At 57.4% G+C, this 19,612-nt stretch overlaps 1 protein-coding gene, 1 non-coding gene and 1 pseudogene across 2 annotated transcripts in view; all 3 read right to left on the bottom strand.

Moving 5' to 3' along the window:
• Nucleotides 1-19,612, bottom strand: part of LOC119168652 (uncharacterized) — a 293,472-nt gene that overhangs the window by 229,586 nt on the left and 44,274 nt on the right. The window lies entirely within an intron of this gene.
• On the bottom strand, nucleotides 4,791-4,975 carry LOC119168816 (U2 spliceosomal RNA). Its single transcript, XR_005109498.2, has one exon. It is a non-coding gene; the product is annotated as a U2 spliceosomal RNA (small nuclear RNA).
• Nucleotides 12,116-12,290, bottom strand: LOC142766144 (U2 spliceosomal RNA; annotated as a pseudogene).

Below are 19,612 nucleotides of genomic sequence, written 5' to 3'. Positions count from 1 at the left end.
TTGGTCTCTTGGACGAAAAGTATGTCTATGTCCTGACCTTGGGCAAAGGATAAGACCTGACGTTGTTTGTCCCTGTCTCGGAACCCACGGACGTTCCAGGTGGCAAACTTAAGCGACGGCATCTCCGATGGCTGCGCGCACAGCTGAGTGAAGGTAAAGAGCCAGCTGAGAGCAGGCAAAAAAAACTAGGGAGGCATTGTTAGGGGGACAAACGCCTAGGCTGTTGAGCAGAACGGGCTCGCGTGTTTTTCGTCGGTGCGGTGATCGCCTGTTTAACAGCACGCAAGCGTCAAATGTAAACAAGCGTGACGTCACGCGCTGCCGCGATAGCGAAAGAGTGTGAAAGCGCGTGTGTGCCTGCGATAAGAGGAGCATTGCAGCATGGCTTGATTCCGGTGTCGGTGGCGAGGGTGTCTCGGCGTGGCTAATCTTAGTAAGAGGGGAGGGGGGGGGGGGGGAGAGCGGCGCGTCGCCTAGGCAGATGGATGGCCACTTATTTTCTTCGCTCCCCGGTGTCATCCGCGGGGGCGGAGGGGGGGCCGTCGCCTATAGAGCCCTTTCGCGACTTCTTTGGCTGGTTGCGGGCTAATGTTGCATCACTGTCGCTGCTTGTTTCAGGGGGCTTTGAGCGGCGTAGGGCGTGCTCGGCGCTCTCGGCTCTCCCCCCTTTCTCCTTCCTCCTGTCTTCTGTACCGGTCGCCGACCTTCGGCGCGAGCGTGAACGGTGCCGCCGCTGTTCGAGTTCAGGCGGGAGCGTGTTTGCGGGAGAGGAAGGGGGGGCGTCTCCTGAGCTGCTCGCTATTGGTAACTGGTGGAAGAGGCCGGTGAGGGTTGTCGAATCGTCGTGTGCAGCGTCGCCCGGGAGTATGTAGCGGCCGCAACTCGTGATCGGGATGTCTTCTGAGCAGTTTGGGCGTGTGTGCCTGCTGGGCAGCGGCGGGAAAGATTCGTCGTCCAGTCTGCGCGGCGCTTGCTCCTCTCTATTATTAGTCGCCTTGGCCTTTGCGGTTTCTTGGTCATCAGGCTCCGATAAGACCACCACCCATGAATCACGTGACGAGTCCGGGGAACTGGACTCGGTGCCGCTTCCGCCGTCGGAGACGCGGTGTGTGTGAGGGCTGTCTGCTCCTCCCGCTTTCGCTGGCTGACCCGCGGGAAGCGACGTGGACGTGGACTCGGCGTGCGTACTGTCACTCGTGTTCGTGGTATCCGTCTCCCTAACTGGTGGAACGCTAGGGGGGGTACGAGTGGGGGGGCCCGAACGCAAGACTTGCAAGTTCGGCTTGTCGGTACGGCTGACCAGGGGGGTGAGGACGCTCGCGCGGTCTTGTTTGTTGGCGGCGGTTGTAAGAGCAGTCGGGAGGCCACGGGCGGCTGCGACATAAGACCGTTTGCGAAAACATTCGCGTGTGCCGTGTTGGCCCCCACATCGCTGGCACTCGGCTTCGCATCCCTCCGTATCATGGCCAAAGGTGCCACACCGTTTGCAATAAGGCGTCGAGCAAGCGGAGGCCATGTGGCCCACCTCGCTACACCGCGCGCAAACGCGCCGCATTCCCCGGTACTCGAACATTACGCGGTGCCCCGCGACGGTTGTGAAGTTGGGCACCGGTTTGTTCATTTCCATGCGCACAACTCGTATGCCATTCAGCTTGTTTGGGCGGTTTGTGGCTGTCGCAAAGGCCACGCTCTTCACCTTCCCAAACTGCGCAAGTGCGTTTATCAGGGGTTCATCGGGGAGAAATGCGGGGTAGCGAAACACGTTAACGAAAGTTATCGGTGGCCCCACAGCCTCCACTGCCACTTTCACATTGCTAACGACAAAACCCTCGGCTACCGTCAATTTGGTTGCTTGAGCCGCGGTGCGAGTACACACCAGGAAGCGCGATCCACCCATATGCTGGAGTACGTGCACGCTATCATCTCCGGCAGTGCGCTCTACTGCATCGATTAAATCATCTATACAAAGATCGCCGTCTGGCGCGTTAAAGAAAAAACAATTTTCCCTCACCGGGAGGTTAGTTTGCGCGGATGTCATGCTGGTAAGCGTTGCCTGTTGCTCCTCCAAGCTAGGAGAAGGGGGGGCGTGGCTGTGACTGGTAGGAACGCAGCTATGCTGCGTACTGGTAGACGGGCTCAGCAGGCGCTGTGTCCGAGGTCTGGTAGTTGATGGTAGACGGCGGGGCGGAAGGCACCAGGGCAGCAGGTGGGGTCCGGGGTCCGCACGTCATCGGGCATGGGGGGGTCACCGAGCAGGAAAGCCCGGGACAGGAATCCGGGTGCTGCAGGCTGGGCCGACAGCTCTCCGGGGTAGACGCTGGACTTTCTTTTCGCACTGGAAGGCCCGGGGGTCGACGTCGGCGCGACGTGACCCCAGGTCCGGCTGAGTGACTCGCGCGAGAAAAAACGGCTTGCTCGGACACTTTGATCTTAGCCAAAAGGCCGAGAAGCGATGCAATTCATTAGCACGTAATTAAAATCCATTCTTTCACACCTCGTACTTAGTTCTGGCCAAAAGCCGGGCAAACAGTAGCAAAGCAATTCCGACGTCCACCCATGCACAACCAGCATTGTGCACCGACAGCGGCAGCGCTGGCTTCACGGCATTGCTTTTATCCCCAGTCCGCTTGAAGTTTCTAGTTTCGCTTACAAACATGTTAAAACTGAAACCTTCTTTTTCCCAGAGGTCGAAGCCACGCGTGCTTGCTTGCATGCGTACTCTCTATGCGCCCATGACGTCACACCAAATGCTTGCCGGCGAACATTATCAGCCATGTCGCGAGGGATGCTACAGCACTTGTTTTAAAAACTGATGCATAGTGTACATGTCCAACTCGAGCACCAAAGTCTGGAAGGAAAAAAAAAAAAAAAATGACTGCGCAAAATGTGAATACGTCACCCATCCAACATGGCTTCTACGCCGGCTGCCCAAGCAACGCCTCTGCAACGACGCCCACAATCATCGGCAAAAAGGTGGTGCCTTTGGCTGCTTCAGCACGCTCAACATATGCCTTGCAAGTTCCGACGTGGCGGAACACCGCACCGAGGTCGACGAAGGTCCTGCCGTGAAAGGCAGACCCGGGAATGCGTGCGAAACGTCTACCGCGTGGGTTGTGAAGCCGGTGAATGAAGGATCATGTGGCAGAGGGTGACGGAACGTGAGTGTGCGACTTGCCGCTGCGATGTCGTTCAAGCGTTCAACGGGCCGGCAGGTTCTGTCTGTCGTGGTCGAAAACGTCCGAGTCAAAGTTTTGCTGATTCCGAGGGGTAGGAGTGCTATGGTGGCGTGTACGAGGCGCTGGTGCGGCGCTCCGTCGATCGTGCCGGACGGACATGAGGCGGCCGAAGGCGGTCGTCAAGTGGTCGCGGAAATCAGTGGAGAAGTACTCGCCTGCGCTTTTCGTCGAAGACTCGCGACAGACGGTCTTCGGGAGACACGGGTGGTTGCACAAATGCGACCGTGCGTCAACGTGCAGCCATATTCGTGGATTATTTCGCCCCATTACGATAGCTTCGTCACTGCGCTCGCTGGTGTTGCTTGTTTTTGTTGACCTTCACTTGTGGCTCACACCCACTGTGGGGGATTGGCTGGTTTGTTGTTCTGCTTCTTCGACTTCTACATACTCGGCTTAGTGAAGCTGTGAGGAGTGACGAGTGGGTACGGAGGCAAAGCGCGCCCGGGGCGTGATCTCACGCGTCCTGGGGTCCACGTCGCTTCAGGTACGTGCGTGGTGCGTCCGTACGTCTAGTGCGCAATTTTCTTGGAACTTCCAGCAACTGGCAATTCCATTGAGGTGAGCGTGCGAGGATGTTCGTTGTAATTAACGAGAGCCAACGGTGGATGAGCTGGTATGAGATGGTGTTCAGAAATGAAGTGTTTGATCAACAAGGCGATGCCCGCCGTGGTGGTCTGATGGCCGTAAGGTACTCGGCTGCTGACCCGCAGGTGGTGGGATCGAATCCCGGCCGCGGCGGCTGCATTTCCCTGTGCTCAGATTAGGGTGCACGTGAAAGAACCCCAGGTGGTCGAAATTTTCCCATAATCATATGGTGGTTTTGGGACGTCAAACCCCAAAGGTCAGTGGACATAGGAAAAGCACATCAGGGCTTTGCCGCTCCACCGTACAGCAGGTGTGTGCGGAGTGGGTCGTGTGGCGTTCTTTGCGATTTTAATTTGTGATGGGGAATAGTGTAGATGCGTAGACGTGGCGAGAGCACGCGTCTTCAGGTTCAGACGCCGCGTGAAGATGTGAAATAAAAATGCCTTCGCTTGCCACTGCAACTGTAAACAGAAACACCAACCAAACCCCATTTTCTAGAGGCTTTTTTATTTTTCGTTGCGAAACGGGTGAATTCGAAAAGCGGAAATAGCTTGGCACATACATACACACTTCTACACACATACATACATACACATCGCACATGCATACACATCGTATACACACTTCTAGCTTTCCTCCGAAACAGTAATGATAATTTCCTCAATAGTTTTATTGATATGAGTAGGAATGTTAAAAAAAATAATAAACTTGAGTATGTACGTGTGAACATAACAAAATAAAAGAGACCCTCCATATATGAAATACACACGGAAACATTTATTTTCCCAGAGCAATCGTAAGTGCAAACACAGCTAGCGCACTCCCTGCCCGCGAATACCGCGTCAGCCGGGGCGGCGTGCCGCCACCGTCTCGGACACTCGACGCACCCACGCCGTTTACCCCGGTATCATGGGTAAATCCGAACACTCCTTCTATCATTGAATTTATTGTCGAACTCACCCCGCAGGGGGTGAGTGGGCCGATCCCGGAGGTAGTGCAATACCGGGCCAACCCGTGGCGGAGGTGAAGCAAGCTTCAAGCACTCCGCCGCATCACAAAAATAAGTTTAATATCTTGGATCCAAATAGGATCCGTATCAGATATTAAGCTGATAAGAACAGAGTGTAAATTTTATTATGTTACTGACAATGCATAGGATGTTTGGAATTAGCCGGACGACATCGTGTTGTTCCTGGACATAGCACCGGGATAGCCAGTTGGAAGTGGACACGGATGGTGGTACCAGGGACACCAGGGTGTTGATCATCGCAGGAGCCGCCGGAACAGCAGCGGCTTAGTCAGGGCACCTGGCAGGTGGTGAGCGATGTGGCGACGTAGACAGTGGGTCTTGTCTTGGTCATCGGTCGTCTAGCTGCGTCTATGTCCCACGTGCGCGTGGTAGATGGCGCGGGACGCTGCCACCACCTCGCTCACGCAGAGTTTCTTCATGAGACGCAGGTAGCTGCGGGAGCACAGGCGCTGGAGGACGCGGTCGTTGGCCGGGTCCCAAGCGCCGAGAGCCCCGACGATGACGGCGGCCACCGTTACTCTCTGGTAGCGGCGACGCAGGTAGTCGGCGACGGGTTGGTAGCGTGTGACCTTGTCGTTTCGCGTGTTGGTAAAGGCCTCCGGTGTGTTCTCGAACGGGCAAGCCACGTCGATCACCAGGGCCTCCTCCCCGCGAACCAGGACAAGGTCAGGACGCAGTCCGGTGTCGCCGACTGGCCGGTTCTCGTACGCTACGGTGTAGTCGCGGGCAGCGGCCGTGCGAAGGCGCGAGACCACCGCGTTGTGCCGTGCCTGAGACATGGCGCTGTGCGTCATGCAGTGGCAAAGCACGTGCGGTAGCGTCTCCCTCGCGTAGCCGCAGACCCGGCAACGCTGGTCACGGTCAGTAGGGCCCCACATGACGGCGCCATTCAGGGGTAGCAGGTTGAGACGCGCCCGGTGGATAAACCGCCAGTCGGCGAAGTGCGTGAACGCTCCCGTGGAGATGAAATGGGAGCTCGCACGATCCGCCGAGACGCAGGCCATCACCTTTCCCTGGTTCGGTTGGTCATGGAGGGCGTTGTCCCTGACGTGGGCCAGCACATCTCGTAGCGTCCGCATTACCCGGTTCCGCTGTGTTGAAGGTAGCGTCGCGTCGCCGCAGGTGATGGTGACGTGGTCCGGCCGCAGGGACCACGAGACTTGTAGCCTTCGGGACGCCTTACGGGCCTCGGTCCACACGCTGCGCAGCTGGGTTGCGGGCCTTGAGTGGACGACCTGTCGGTCGCCAGAGAGGTACGCCTCCAACTCGAAACGGGTAGCCTCCCATCCGAGGCGGGTGGAGGCGATCTCGTAAGCGTCGGACAGGGCGAGATCCCGCAACGACTGGTCTGAAGTCGTCAGGAGCTTGAAAGCGGAGTCGATACGACAGATGTCGTATAACTCCGCTGCCACCGGTATCGCTACTGCTCCTCCGGAGGCGCTCCCGTAGACGTAGTTCGTCGAGGCGTTCACCGGTAGGTAGAGTGTTCGCTTGACCATGGGCCTGATGGCAAGGTCCAACCGGTGCCAATCTGTTTTAGTCAGGGCGCCGCACCTCATGGAGAAGTTGAGGGCGGGGAACACAAATGTCTTGAGGGCGTCAATGCGCTGCCAGGGGGCTAGAAGGGACGAAAAAATTGCCGTGGCGTTGCGTATGGCGTCGTCAATGACATTGGCTCCCGCTCTCTGTGGAAGGCGGAAACCCACCGGGCGTCCGAGGTAGCGGAGCGGCTCGGAGTCGCTCAAAGCTGTTACCGGGACGCCGGAGACCCGGAACACGGTTGGCCGCATTCCGACGGGGGTGACGCCGCTGAGGTGCAAAGTCGTACACTTGCTCGGGTTGAGAGATAGCCCGAGCGGTGTTGATAGCGCCTCGACCATGTCGATGCGTTGCTGGAGAAGAGCAGGACAGTCAGCCAGGGGCGTCAGGTCGTCGGCATAGGCGAGGATGTTGTGGTCGTCGCCCGTGCCTTGGACGCCTCGAATCACAGGGTCTATGACCAGGTTGAAGAGCAACCCGCTGAGCGGGCAGCCCTGGCGTAGACCCGAGTGGATGGCGACCGGATCTGTCGTGCCCTCTGCAGCAACGATGACAGTTTGGTTGTCACGGTACAGGTCCTCGATGAGGGCGGTGAACGTATCCCCAGCACCGGAACCACGGAGGGCGTCCAGGAGGGCTCGGTGAGGCACGGACCCGTAGGCGTTTGCGAAGGCCAAAAGGGCCGCGCAAAACTCCGTGCCACCAGCTCTGGCTGCGTCCATGCGGTGCTGAAAGATGTAATTCAGTTCGAAAACGCCATCATACGGGAGGAAACCTTTCTGGCACTTTGACAAGACCTGGTGATCCATGATCCAGGCTTGTAGGCGCGACGCAAGGCACTTGGCGTATAACTTAGAGGCAGTACTGCCGAGTGCAATGGGGCGCCAGTTGCCCGGGACAGAGGGATCACCTTTCTTGTATATGAGTACCGTACGCGACGTTCGCCATGAGTCCGGGGTGCGACGGTGGTGGACGCAGGCGTTGAAAAGGGCGGACAGGAAGCGGGCCTCCGGGTCGACGGACCTCCAGTGGTGGTACGTCAGTCTGTCAGGACCGGGAGCCGTATTCTCCGACTTCCGGAGCCGGAGGAGAACCTCGTCCGCCGAGAAGGACGCCGTGTCGACCGGGACAGGGGCCGCGGGCCGCTGGAACAGCGCTGAGGTGTCTGCCGTGCGAGGTGACCAGGTGGAGGCCCAATGGTCCTGGATGTCTGGTATGGGGATGGTACAGGACCGTGTGGGACCCTCCATGATCAGGCGCACGGCACGTCGGCGGTTCCTGCGGTAGAGACGCTGGATCTGCGTGGTGTTGTCAGGGTTGACGTCTCGAGCAGGGCGTCCCGGTGTTGACGGGGGGAGGCGAACAGCCTCCGCGGCCAGAGCAACAGCCTGAGACCACGCCTGCTCACACGTCGCCCATGAGTCTGGCGTTGGTGCTGAACGGAGCGTGGCTCGCAAGACGCGGACCTGCTCCGCAAGCAGCATGGTGCGGTCCGGTGGCATCTCCATCGTCGGTGCTTCGACAGGAGTGTCGTGTGCACCGTCCTCGGCTTCATCTGCGCCAGTGTCTTCCAACCGCTCGGAAAGGGAAGGGGATGAGGAGGAGCGGGAATTGGTCGACAGAGGGCGGCGGTCGACGACGATGCCGGCAGCTGGGACACTCTGTTCGTCCACCGGCTCGTTGGCCGATGCGTCGTCGGAGTCGTCGGTACCGGAGACGTCGGTAAGCCCCGTGGACATCCGTGAGGAAGCCCTTGAAGCCGACGACGTGGAGCCGGGACCGGTACGGCGACGAGAAGACGAGCCGGGCGTGGATGAGACCTCGCCAGTCGTGGACTGGGGACCAGGATCTGGTGGCACGGACGGTGGCGTTCCGGGACCCGAAGGCGATTGCCGAGGCGTAGAAGAGCCGGAGCCAGAAGTTGGGGAGGAGTGGCCTGGCATAGTAGACGCCTCGGAACTTGACACCGACGGAGAACCGGTTGCCGAAGTGCTGGAGGCCGACCCGGTACAGGAAGATGGCGTCGATGTGGAAGAATGGCCTCCACGACGTCTTCGAGACCGGGAAACGGTTGCTCGGGTCTGTGGTGCTGGTACTGCTCGGCAAGTTGTACCGGAAGGAGCTGGGCCGGAGCGTGGTGTGGTCTCTGTGCCAGAGGAACTGGAGGTAGTCGCCGTAGGCTGCCGTGGGGGGCGAAGAGGTACAAATGGAGTGGACTCCTCTTGCGCATGCCGTGCCATGGTGTGCCGGGCCAAGGAGCGTTCGCAATTGAAGCTCTTCGGGCAATACCGGCAGGGGTGGTAAGGCTCGTTCGAGGCAGGACCCGGGCAGTCGTGGCGGGCGGACAGCGAATTCAACCGGGCATCACAGGTGACGCACCGGTAGAGCCGCTCCGTTGGCCGAACCCCGTGTTTCTGCTCCATGTGGGACCGCCACGCGGACAGTCGGAGCGAGACTGATGTGCGGGCTTGGCAGCCCGCGCAACAGGGATAAGGACAACGAAGGAGCCCTGGCACCGGCAGGTACACTGTCATGATGCCCCGGTAAATGACGGGCGGTCGGGAGCGAGGAGGGCCCGATGCTGCCGCTGAAACGCCAGTAGACGCGGGTGTGCCAGGACGAGGCCGCTGGGCCGGCGGGGGCGCCGGTGTGCTCGTCCCCGAAGGGGGAGCGGGACGCCGCCGACGGCTACCGGAACCCAGGAAGAGCGGCTCGACGGACACGGCAGGTGGCCGGCGGGGGGTAGGCATGGCCAGGCAGGGACTTCTCCAGGTCCTCGTGGACGGACGTCCGGGCAGGAAGGCCGGGGCGACGGCGACGACGTCGGCGAAGTGGTCACGAAGACCGGGGTCCGCTGGTGTCACCAGCAGGCATTGGCGACCGGACCGGGAGTGGCAGGCAAGAAAAGGCTTGTAGACTCTCACCACTCCCGGAGGGCGTCTTCTCCTGCTGGCTTGACTGGGATGCCCGGTCGGTCGAAGTCCACGTCCCCGTGGCTTGATGTCCGGTCCGGTAGGCTCCGACGACGGCGGCGATGAAGTGGTCACGAGGACCGGGGCCCGTGGATGTCGTCAGCAGGCATTGACGACCGGGCCGGGAGTGGCAGGCAAGAAAAGGCTCGTGGACTCTTACCACTCCCGGAGGGCGTCTGCTCCTGCTGGTGGGCCCGCCGCGTCGGTAGATGGCCGAAGACTCCTTCGAAGGTGCAGCAGGGCCGAGGAACCAGGTGGACCCAGGAACAGCGTAGCTCCGTGCGACCAGGGGGGGGGGGACCTTCCAGGGCGGCCGGCTCCCCGGGAGGGACCGTTCTCGACCTTTGGCTGTAAAGATCAAAGTGGGAGATCCACGTGTACTACACTTTGATCTTAGCCAAAAGGCCGAGAAGCGATGCAATTCATTAGCACGTAATTAAAATCCATTCTTTCACACCTCGTACTTAGTTCTGGCCAAAAGCCGGGCAAACAGTAGCAAAGCAATTCCGACGTCCACCCATGCACAACCAGCATTGTGCACCGACAGCGGCAGCGCTGGCTTCACGGCATTGCTTTTATCCCCAGTCCGCTTGAAGTTTCTAGTTTCGCTTACAAACATGTTAAAACTGAAACCTTCTTTTTCCCAGAGGTCGAAGCCACGCGTGCTTGCTTGCATGCGTACTCTCTATGCGCCCATGACGTCACACCAAATGCTTGCCGGCGAACATTATCAGCCATGTCGCGAGGGATGCTACAGCACTTGTTTTAAAAACTGATGCATAGTGTACATGTCCAACTCGAGCACCAAAGTCTGGAAGGAAAAAAAAAAAAAAAATGACTGCGCAAAATGTGAATACGTCACCCATCCAACATGGCTTCTACGCCGGCTGCCCAAGCAACGCCTCTGCAACGACGCCCACAATCATCGGCAAAAAGGTGGTGCCTTTGGCTGCTTCAGCACGCTCAACATATGCCTTGCAAGTTCCGACGTGGCGGAACACCGCACCGAGGTCGACGAAGGTCCTGCCGTGAAAGGCAGACCCGGGAATGCGTGCGAAACGTCTACCGCGTGGGTTGTGAAGCCGGTGAATGAAGGATCATGTGGCAGAGGGTGACGGAACGTGAGTGTGCGACTTGCCGCTGCGATGTCGTTCAAGCGTTCAACGGGCCGGCAGGTTCTGTCTGTCGTGGTCGAAAACGTCCGAGTCAAAGTTTTGCTGATTCCGAGGGGTAGGAGTGCTATGGTGGCGTGTACGAGGCGCTGGTGCGGCGCTCCGTCGATCGTGCCGGACGGACATGAGGCGGCCGAAGGCGGTCGTCAAGTGGTCGCGGAAATCAGTGGAGAAGTACTCGCCTGCGCTTTTCGTCGAAGACTCGCGACAGACGGTCTTCGGGAGACACGGGTGGTTGCACAAATGCGACCGTGCGTCAACGTGCAGCCATATTCGTGGATTATTTCGCCCCATTACGATAGCTTCGTCACTGCGCTCGCTGGTGTTGCTTGTTTTTGTTGACCTTCACTTGTGGCTCACACCCACTGTGGGGGATTGGCTGGTTTGTTGTTCTGCTTCTTCGACTTCTACATACTCGGCTTAGTGAAGCTGTGAGGAGTGACGAGTGGGTACGGAGGCAAAGCGCGCCCGGGGCGTGATCTCACGCGTCCTGGGGTCCACGTCGCTTCAGGTACGTGCGTGGTGCGTCCGTACGTCTAGTGCGCAATTTTCTTGGAACTTCCAGCAACTGGCAATTCCATTGAGGTGAGCGTGCGAGGATGTTCGTTGTAATTAACGAGAGCCAACGGTGGATGAGCTGGTATGAGATGGTGTTCAGAAATGAAGTGTTTGATCAACAAGGCGATGCCCGCCGTGGTGGTCTGATGGCCGTAAGGTACTCGGCTGCTGACCCGCAGGTGGTGGGATCGAATCCCGGCCGCGGCGGCTGCATTTCCCTGTGCTCAGATTAGGGTGCACGTGAAAGAACCCCAGGTGGTCGAAATTTTCCCATAATCATATGGTGGTTTTGGGACGTCAAACCCCAAAGGTCAGTGGACATAGGAAAAGCACATCGGGGCTTTGCCGCTCCACCGTACAGCAGGTGTGTGCGGAGTGGGTCGTGTGGCGTTCTTTGCGATTTTAATTTGTGATGGGGAATAGTGTAGATGCGTAGACGTGGCGAGAGCACGCGTCTTCAGGTTCAGACGCCGCGTGAAGATGTGAAATAAAAATGCCTTCGCTTGCCACTGCAACTGTAAACAGAAACACCAACCAAACCCCATTTTCTAGAGGCTTTTTTATTTTTCGTTGCGAAACGGGTGAATTCGAAAAGCGGAAATAGCTTGGCACATACATACACACTTCTACACACATACATACATACACATCGCACATGCATACACATCGTATACACACTTCTAGCTTTCCTCCGAAACAGTAATGATAATTTCCTCAATAGTTTTATTGATATGAGTAGGAATGTTAAAAAAAATAAGAAACTTGAGTATGTACGTGTGAACATAACAAAATAAAAGAGACCCTCCATATATGAAATACACACGGAAACATTTATTTTCCCAGAGCAATCGTAAGTGCAAACACAGCTAGCGCACTCCCTGCCCGCGAATACCGCGTCAGCCGGGGCGGCGTGCCGCCACCGTCTCGGACACTCGACGCACCCACGCCGTTTACCCCGGTATCATGGGTAAATCCGAACACTCCTTCTATCATTGAATTTATTGTCGAACTCACCCCGCAGGGGGTGAGTGGGCCGATCCCGGAGGTAGTGCAATACCGGGCCAACCCGTGGCGGAGGTGAAGCAAGCTTCAAGCACTCCGCCGCATCACAAAAATAAGTTTAATATCTTGGATCCAAATAGGATCCGTATCAGATATTAAGCTGATAAGAACAGATACTACATCAAAGAGAAGTTTATTTAACTTCAGACATAAAGGGCACTTTAGACCGGTTTTTACAGAATACTCAGCCACAGTTTGGCTGGAATCTTATGCACAAGTTGTGCGGAAACAAGTATAATCGTTCCGATGGTAGAACGAAAAAAAGGGGTAAAAGTGCATAAATGTCATCGTTTATACAAGAGTATACGTAGTCATGCAAACAGTTATGAATAAAAAGGCGTTTGAGAAGGCGCTGTTCACATGTGTCAAAAGCAAGCACTTAAATACACTATTCTTGATGTGCAAAAGGAACTGGAGAAAGGAACACGCAAATTATTTACATATGTACAAGGCGATGTGCTGTCACATGAACGTATATACATAAGACATGGGGGAAGAAAAACAAGAAAGGATTGTGCGTGCACTATCGTGCAGACATGTTTCAGGGCGTGTAGTATTTAGTGCGGTTGGAACGGCATGGAGGGGAGCCGGGGTTAGTAAGGAATTATTGGGGTGCGGAGCTTCGCATCTTTAACAAAAAAGAATTTGGTGTGCCAGCGGCGGAGGAACTTTTCCTCGCCACTGGCTTCAAGCTGTTCCGATAAGTAGCGCCATATCATGCGCCTGATTCTGGTGACGACCGGGTAAGCTGCCCTGACCGGCGAGCTGCGCGCCTCCGCAAGTGAGCGGCGCTGCCAGATAGCGAAGAGCGTACAAGCGACCACTAACTTTGCAAACGTGCCCTTGTTGCGCTTAAGGTGAGGAGGGGGGCGAATGCCAAAGGTGCGCTCAACGAGGCGCCAAACGGGTTTCGCCGCTGAGCATTGCTGTAGAGCGTGCGTTTGCGACTCGACTTCGCGGCAGTTGGGGCACTTGGCGTCCGGGACGATGCCAAATTTGTGGAGTCGCTGTCTAGTCGGTAGGACTCCCCACGCTTTTTTCCAGAGGAAGTCGCGAACGGGCCTTGGCGAACTTCGGCCGAGTCTTGCTAGCGATCGCTTTGCAGCCTCTGCTTTACTCTTGTCGGCGTCGCTTAACTGGCTGAGCGTGAGAGCTTCGATCAGCCGCGCAGGTGGGTCTTCATCGACGTTGCCCGAGGGCGCTTCCTTGCTGAGCATTCGCATGGTAGCGGACGCCGCTTTATAGAACAGGGCGGGAGGTTCCGCCAGGGGTCCGGGGTGTCCGCTCGCACCCAACCAGGTGTTATTCGCGCCGCTCCAATAGAGTAGCAAGCGTCTCCCATAGTAGTCGCCCGCCTGGAAAAGGGAGCGGGCCGTCTTGAGGGCGAGAATTTTGGCGAGCGATTGCACGTGTGGGAGACCTAGCCCGCCCTCGCTCACAGCCAACTGCAGTAGGTGTCGGCGAACTGGCGGGGGCTTGCCATTCCACAGAAAGGCATTGATGATTTTGCTCAGCTGTGTTGCCGTTTTCGCTGGCATGACAGCAACACGGCTCGCGTAGGCTGCCAACGCACAGACGCTCGTTTTTGCGGCGAGAGCCTTCTCGTGGAGCGTGAGGTCGTGAAGTAGGGCTCGCTCGATGAGCTGCTGCGCGCGTTGTAGCACTCTGGCCCACGTGGATGCGGCCACACCCTCACACGTGAAGTACACGCCCAGGACCTTAACGGTAGATACGGTCTGGATGTTACCAGCTGCTCCTGCTGGAAAACGGCCGAACAGCAGGGCTTTACTTTTTCCTTCATTGAGTTGAGCGCCGGACACCTCTGCGTAGCGGGCGAAGGTGCGGCGGAAGCGTTCGATGCTGCTTGGGGTTCTGACGAACAGGGAGACATCGTCGGCATAGGCCAGCACCTTAAGTTCATCAGTGCCCGTTAGTGGCAGACCTCTAAAGAGCTCGTCGCTGGCAAGTGTCGTGAGCAATGGCTCTATGGACAGGACAAAGAGTGTCGGGCCCAGCGGGCACCCCTGCCTTATTCCTCGGGTGTACATGAACTCGTCGGTCGTAGAGCCGTTCACCAGAACGCTGCACCTCAACTCCGAGTAGAGAAGCTTGATTACCTCAACAAAACTTTCTGGGAGGCCGAACTCGCCAAGCAGTCCGAAGAGGTAGCTGTGCCGCACTCTATCAAACGCTTTGGCTTGGTCCAGCGAAAAGAAAGCTCCCGAGACTTGTTTCCGTGAGGCATATTCGAAAACGTCCCTTGTCAGCGAGAGGTTCGCGAATATGGACCTGCCTGGGACGGCGCAAGACTGATGAGCAGCGATGATGTCCGGCAGGAACGGCTTGAGTCTGTTGTTAAGGATGGTCGCCACGATCTTATAGTCGGTGTTAAGTAGCGTGATCGGGCGCCAGGACGCTGGCTCGCACGGAGGGGCACCTTCCTTCAGAATCAGAACGATCCGCCCTGCACTGAAGGAGTTTGGCTTACTGTGCTGCGTTAGGACCTGGTTCACGAGTGCCAACAATGGGTCGCCCAAGACGTCGAAGAAGGTTGCGTAGAACGCTGCTGTGAGGCCGTCCGTTCCCGGAGCGGAATTCGGGGTCATACTTTTAACGGCGTAACGCAGTTCCTCCAACGACGCCTCGCCACACAAGGTTACACACTCGTCCCCATCGAGGCGGCGCAACTTCGAGCACAGGTCCGTCAGGAGGCCTGGTTCCGTCTCCGGCCCACGGGGTTGAGGCTCTTGAAATGCCGACTTGAAATGGTCACGAAAGATCGCTGTGATTTCCGCCGGGTCAACCGTAGTAGTTCCATCCGGGCGCCTAAGCTCCGTGATTTTCAGGGAGGCGTTCCCGTATGCCTCTCGCAAGTCAACTGTTGGGTCTTCTCCCTCAGACTGCTGGGTCGCCCCTGACCTCTGTGTCAACTCCTGGAGAAGCCTGTCATATCTCACTTGCAGGGAGTCCAAGTAATCCTGCGTGCAGGCGGTGAGGGTGTCAGCGCCTTCGATAATTCGCCTCCTGCGCAGGAGCTCGTTCATTTCACGAGTGATGCGGCGCTTCCGCTCTCTGCCTGTCTTTCGTAGGATATCTCCCCATGCCGACTTTAGGTCGTCCCAAGCTTCGGCGGTGACCCGGGGGACTCCTCTCACGGTCTCCACTATTGCACTTTTGACTTCTTGGAGACTAGCTGCGTCCTTCAAGAGCGCTGGATCCAGTCTCCAACATTCGTCCCCTGCTCGGGGCCCGGGTGAGCCTCTCACAGTCGTGATAACTGGAATATGGTCAGTCTTTTTATCCAATGAAGCCGGTAGGGTGGACGTTGTGCAAGATATGACGGATGGGAGAAGGAAGTCAGGGACGTAAGCTCGGTCGATTCTGCTCGCGGTGGATCTTGACGACCGGGTTGGTGCAAAGGTGTCACCGTGGAGGTGAACCCAGGCGTCTGTTAGCCGCAGGTGCCGGAGGATCTTAACCAGCTCCTTGGCGTGGTATGTTGAGCCTCCTCTCCCTGGGCCGCGGATATCTCTGTCGAGTCGACCACACAATTGAAATCACCAACCAGTACGTGAGGCAGGGGTTCGAGCAGGTGTTCGTGCAGTGCCTGAAAGAAGGCGTTCGTGTCCCTTCGTGTCACGGGAGCGTAGACGCTCACGAAGCGGACTCTCCTTCCATCCACGTAGATGTCTAGCAGGAGAGTACGTCCATTCGCACCAAAGATGCAGTGTGACTTCTGGCGGAACCGTCCCGATACGAAGATCACTCCAGTGCCACAAGACTTAGCGTTTGAGAGGGAAAAGAAACCATCAACAAAGCAGTCACGTCGAAACTGCGCCACATCTAAGGGGGACCGAAAATTTGTTTCTTGGATGAAAAGTAAGTCAATATTATTTTGCCGAGCGAAGGACAAAATGGAACGCTGCTTGTCCTTATTGCGGAAACCGCGAACATTCCACGTGGCAAATGTTAAAAGCGACATGAAAAAAAGACTTTATCGGTCAAAGGAAAAACAAAAAAAGAGAAGGGAAACACAGCGCGTGTAAACAAGGGGAGAGGGGGGGGGGTGCTCCGTATCGGGACGGTCGTCGGCGATGCAAAGCCGGAAAGTGATGAAAGAAAAGAGTGTGCCTCAATGACGTCATATCGGCGGCCGCGAGCTTATCGGCGGCTATCATTTCGCGAACGCTGTTCAGCTCGGGCAGCTGTTCGATGTGCGGTCATGGCGTTAAAGGAAAAAAAAGAAAGCTCGGGGGGGGGGGGTCTCGCCTGTCTTGGGCGCACTATTTAATCGACCGAAGCCGTGGGGGGGCCGTCACCAACCGAGCCCCTACGTAGCTTCTTGGGGTTCTTACGACGGGCAGCTTCGCTGTCGCTACTCCCTTCGGGGGGGATTGAGCGGCGTAAAAATCTCTCGGCGCTCTCTGCTCGCCCCGATTCCTCGAGGCTGGTGCCGGCCGCCGGCCTACGTCGCGAGCGTGAACGATGCCGCCTTTCGAGGCCACATTTACTCTTGTTCTCAGAAGGGGTTCCGCTGCCTTTACTGATGTCGGCGTCTGACTTGAGGCTGGGCCTTGGGGCAGCCGCGGGGGGGTCAGACGGGAGTACGTAGTGGCCGCAGCTCTTAATGGGTGTGTCGTCGTAGTTCGCGTCGCTACTAGGCCCACGGGGGAGAGGTGGGAATTCGCGGTCCGTTACGCTTAGTGTCACTTGCTCCTCTTCGTAAGTTTCCCTGTCTTTCTCCGCCGAGTCCTGCTCCTCGCTAGCCGAGGTGTCCACTACCCAGGCGTCGCGCGACGAGTCAGGAGAGCTGGATTCCGAGCCGCTTCCCGTTGTGAAGTCGCCGAGTGCGTCGGCGCTGGTAGATTCCTGCGCGCTGACAGAACACGCAGCGGAGGCTGAAGAGGGTCTCTGGTTGGTGTCGGAGGAGTCGCTGGCGCTTGTGGACTCGGCGGCATTTTTGAGGGTCGCATAATCGGGAGAGAGGGTGGGGGACTTTGGTCGCAGGACCTGCAGATTCGGCGATGCGTGTCGGCCGTCGGGGGGGGCTGAGACGCGTGAGCGGGTGAGTCCGTCAGCTGTTCCGTGCTCGGCCAAGAGGCCACGTGCAGCCGCGACGTATGAGCGCCTGCGGAAGCAGTCACGCGTTCCGTGCTTGCCGCCGCACTTTTTACACTCGGCGTCGCACCCCTCCGTGCCGTGGCCGAAGGTGCCGCACCGCGTACAGTACGGGGTCCGGCAGGCTGAAGCCATGTGCCCCACCTCGCTACACCTTGCGCACACTCTCCGCATACCGCGGTACTCCAGCATGACTCGGTGCCCCGCAACAGTTAAGAAGTTGGGCACCGGTTTAGTCATTTCAATGCGAACTACGCGGACCCCATTAAGCTTAGTTTGGCGGTTGCTAACGGTCGCGAAAGCCACGCTCTTCACTTTGCCGTACTGAGAGAGTACACTAGTCAAGGGATCGTCGGGTAAGAAGGCAGGGTAACGGAAAACATTTACAAAAGTTACCGGAGGACCCACGGCCTCTACCGCGACTTTCTGGTCATTAACAGTGAAGCCCTCATTGACCAACAACTTGGTAGCTTGTGCCGCGTTGCGAGTGCATACCAGAAACCTAGATCCACCCATATGTTGCAGTACATGCACACTATCGTCTCCCGCTGTACGCTCAGCTGCGTCAATCAGGTCATCTAATGTTATGTCACCATCAGGCGCATTAAAAAAGAAACAGTGCTCCCTCACCGGGAGACTCATTTGTGCGGCCATTGCAGGGGGCGTAGCCGGTTGCTCCTCCGGGAAGAGGCGGGGGGGGCGTGTCTCGTGACTGGTGGTAGCGCAGCGGTCGCCGCGCACTGGTAGACAGGTTCAGCAGGCGCTTGGTCCTGGAACCGGAAGTGGTTGGGGTGTGGCGCAGCAGGGGCCTCCGGGCGGGTAGAAGGGAACCGGGCTCCGCTCGCCTCCAGGCATGGAGTGGTGGTCACCGGGCAGGGGTAGAACCCGCGACCCAGGAGCTGCGAGCGCCCGCGTAACAGGCGCGGTAGCAGCAACGACTCTTTTTCGATGGTAGGGTCCCCGAGGGGTCAACGTCAGCGTGACGCGACCCCGGGACTCGCGCGTAGACTCGCAGAAGGAACGGCTAGCTCGGCCCTGATCCTCGCCAAAAGGCCGAGAAGCGATGCAATTCATTAGCACGTAATTAAAATCCATTCTTTCACACCTCGTACTTAGTTCTGGCCAAAAGCCGGGCAAACAGTAGCAAAGCAATTCCGACGTCCACCCATGCACAACCAGCATTGTGCACCGACAGCGGCAGCGCTGGCTTCACGGCATTGCTTTTATCCCCAGTCCGCTTGAAGTTTCTAGTTTCGCTTACAAACATGTTAAAACTGAAACCTTCTTTTTCCCAGAGGTCGAAGCCACGCGTGCTTGCTTGCATGCGTACTCTCTATGCGCCCATGACGTCACACCAAATGCTTGCCGGCGAACATTATCAGCCATGTCGCGAGGGATGCTACAGCACTTGTTTTAAAAACTGATGCATAGTGTACATGTCCAACTCGAGCACCAAAGTCTGGAAGGAAAAAAAAAAAAAAAATGACTGCGCAAAATGTGAATACGTCACCCATCCAACATGGCTTCTACGCCGGCTGCCCAAGCAACGCCTCTGCAACGACGCCCACAATCATCGGCAAAAAGGTGGTGCCTTTGGCTGCTTCAGCACGCTCAACATATGCCTTGCAAGTTCCGACGTGGCGGAACACCGCACCGAGGTCGACGAAGGTCCTGCCGTGAAAGGCAGACCCGGGAATGCGTGCGAAACGTCTACCGCGTGGGTTGTGAAGCCGGTGAATGAAGGATCATGTGGCAGAGGGTGACGGAACGTGAGTGTGCGACTTGCCGCTGCGATGTCGTTCAAGCGTTCAACGGGCCGGCAGGTTCTGTCTGTCGTGGTCGAAAACGTCCGAGTCAAAGTTTTGCTGATTCCGAGGGGTAGGAGTGCTATGGTGGCGTGTACGAGGCGCTGGTGCGGCGCTCCGTCGATCGTGCCGGACGGACATGAGGCGGCCGAAGGCGGTCGTCAAGTGGTCGCGGAAATCAGTGGAGAAGTACTCGCCTGCGCTTTTCGTCGAAGACTCGCGACAGACGGTCTTCGGGAGACACGGGTGGTTGCACAAATGCGACCGTGCGTCAACGTGCAGCCATATTCGTGGATTATTTCGCCCCATTACGATAGCTTCGTCACTGCGCTCGCTGGTGTTGCTTGTTTTTGTTGACCTTCACTTGTGGCTCACACCCACTGTGGGGGATTGGCTGGTTTGTTGTTCTGCTTCTTCGACTTCTACATACTCGGCTTAGTGAAGCTGTGAGGAGTGACGAGTGGGTACGGAGGCAAAGCGCGCCCGGGGCGTGATCTCACGCGTCCTGGGGTCCACGTCGCTTCAGGTACGTGCG

Source organism: Rhipicephalus microplus, chromosome 6, assembly GCF_043290135.1.
Source record: "Rhipicephalus microplus isolate Deutch F79 chromosome 6, USDA_Rmic, whole genome shotgun sequence".
Classification (NCBI taxonomy): Eukaryota; Metazoa; Arthropoda; class Arachnida; order Ixodida; family Ixodidae; genus Rhipicephalus; species Rhipicephalus microplus.
The sequence above is the reverse complement of the archived record's forward strand: the minus strand, read 5'-3'. Positions and strand labels throughout refer to the sequence as shown.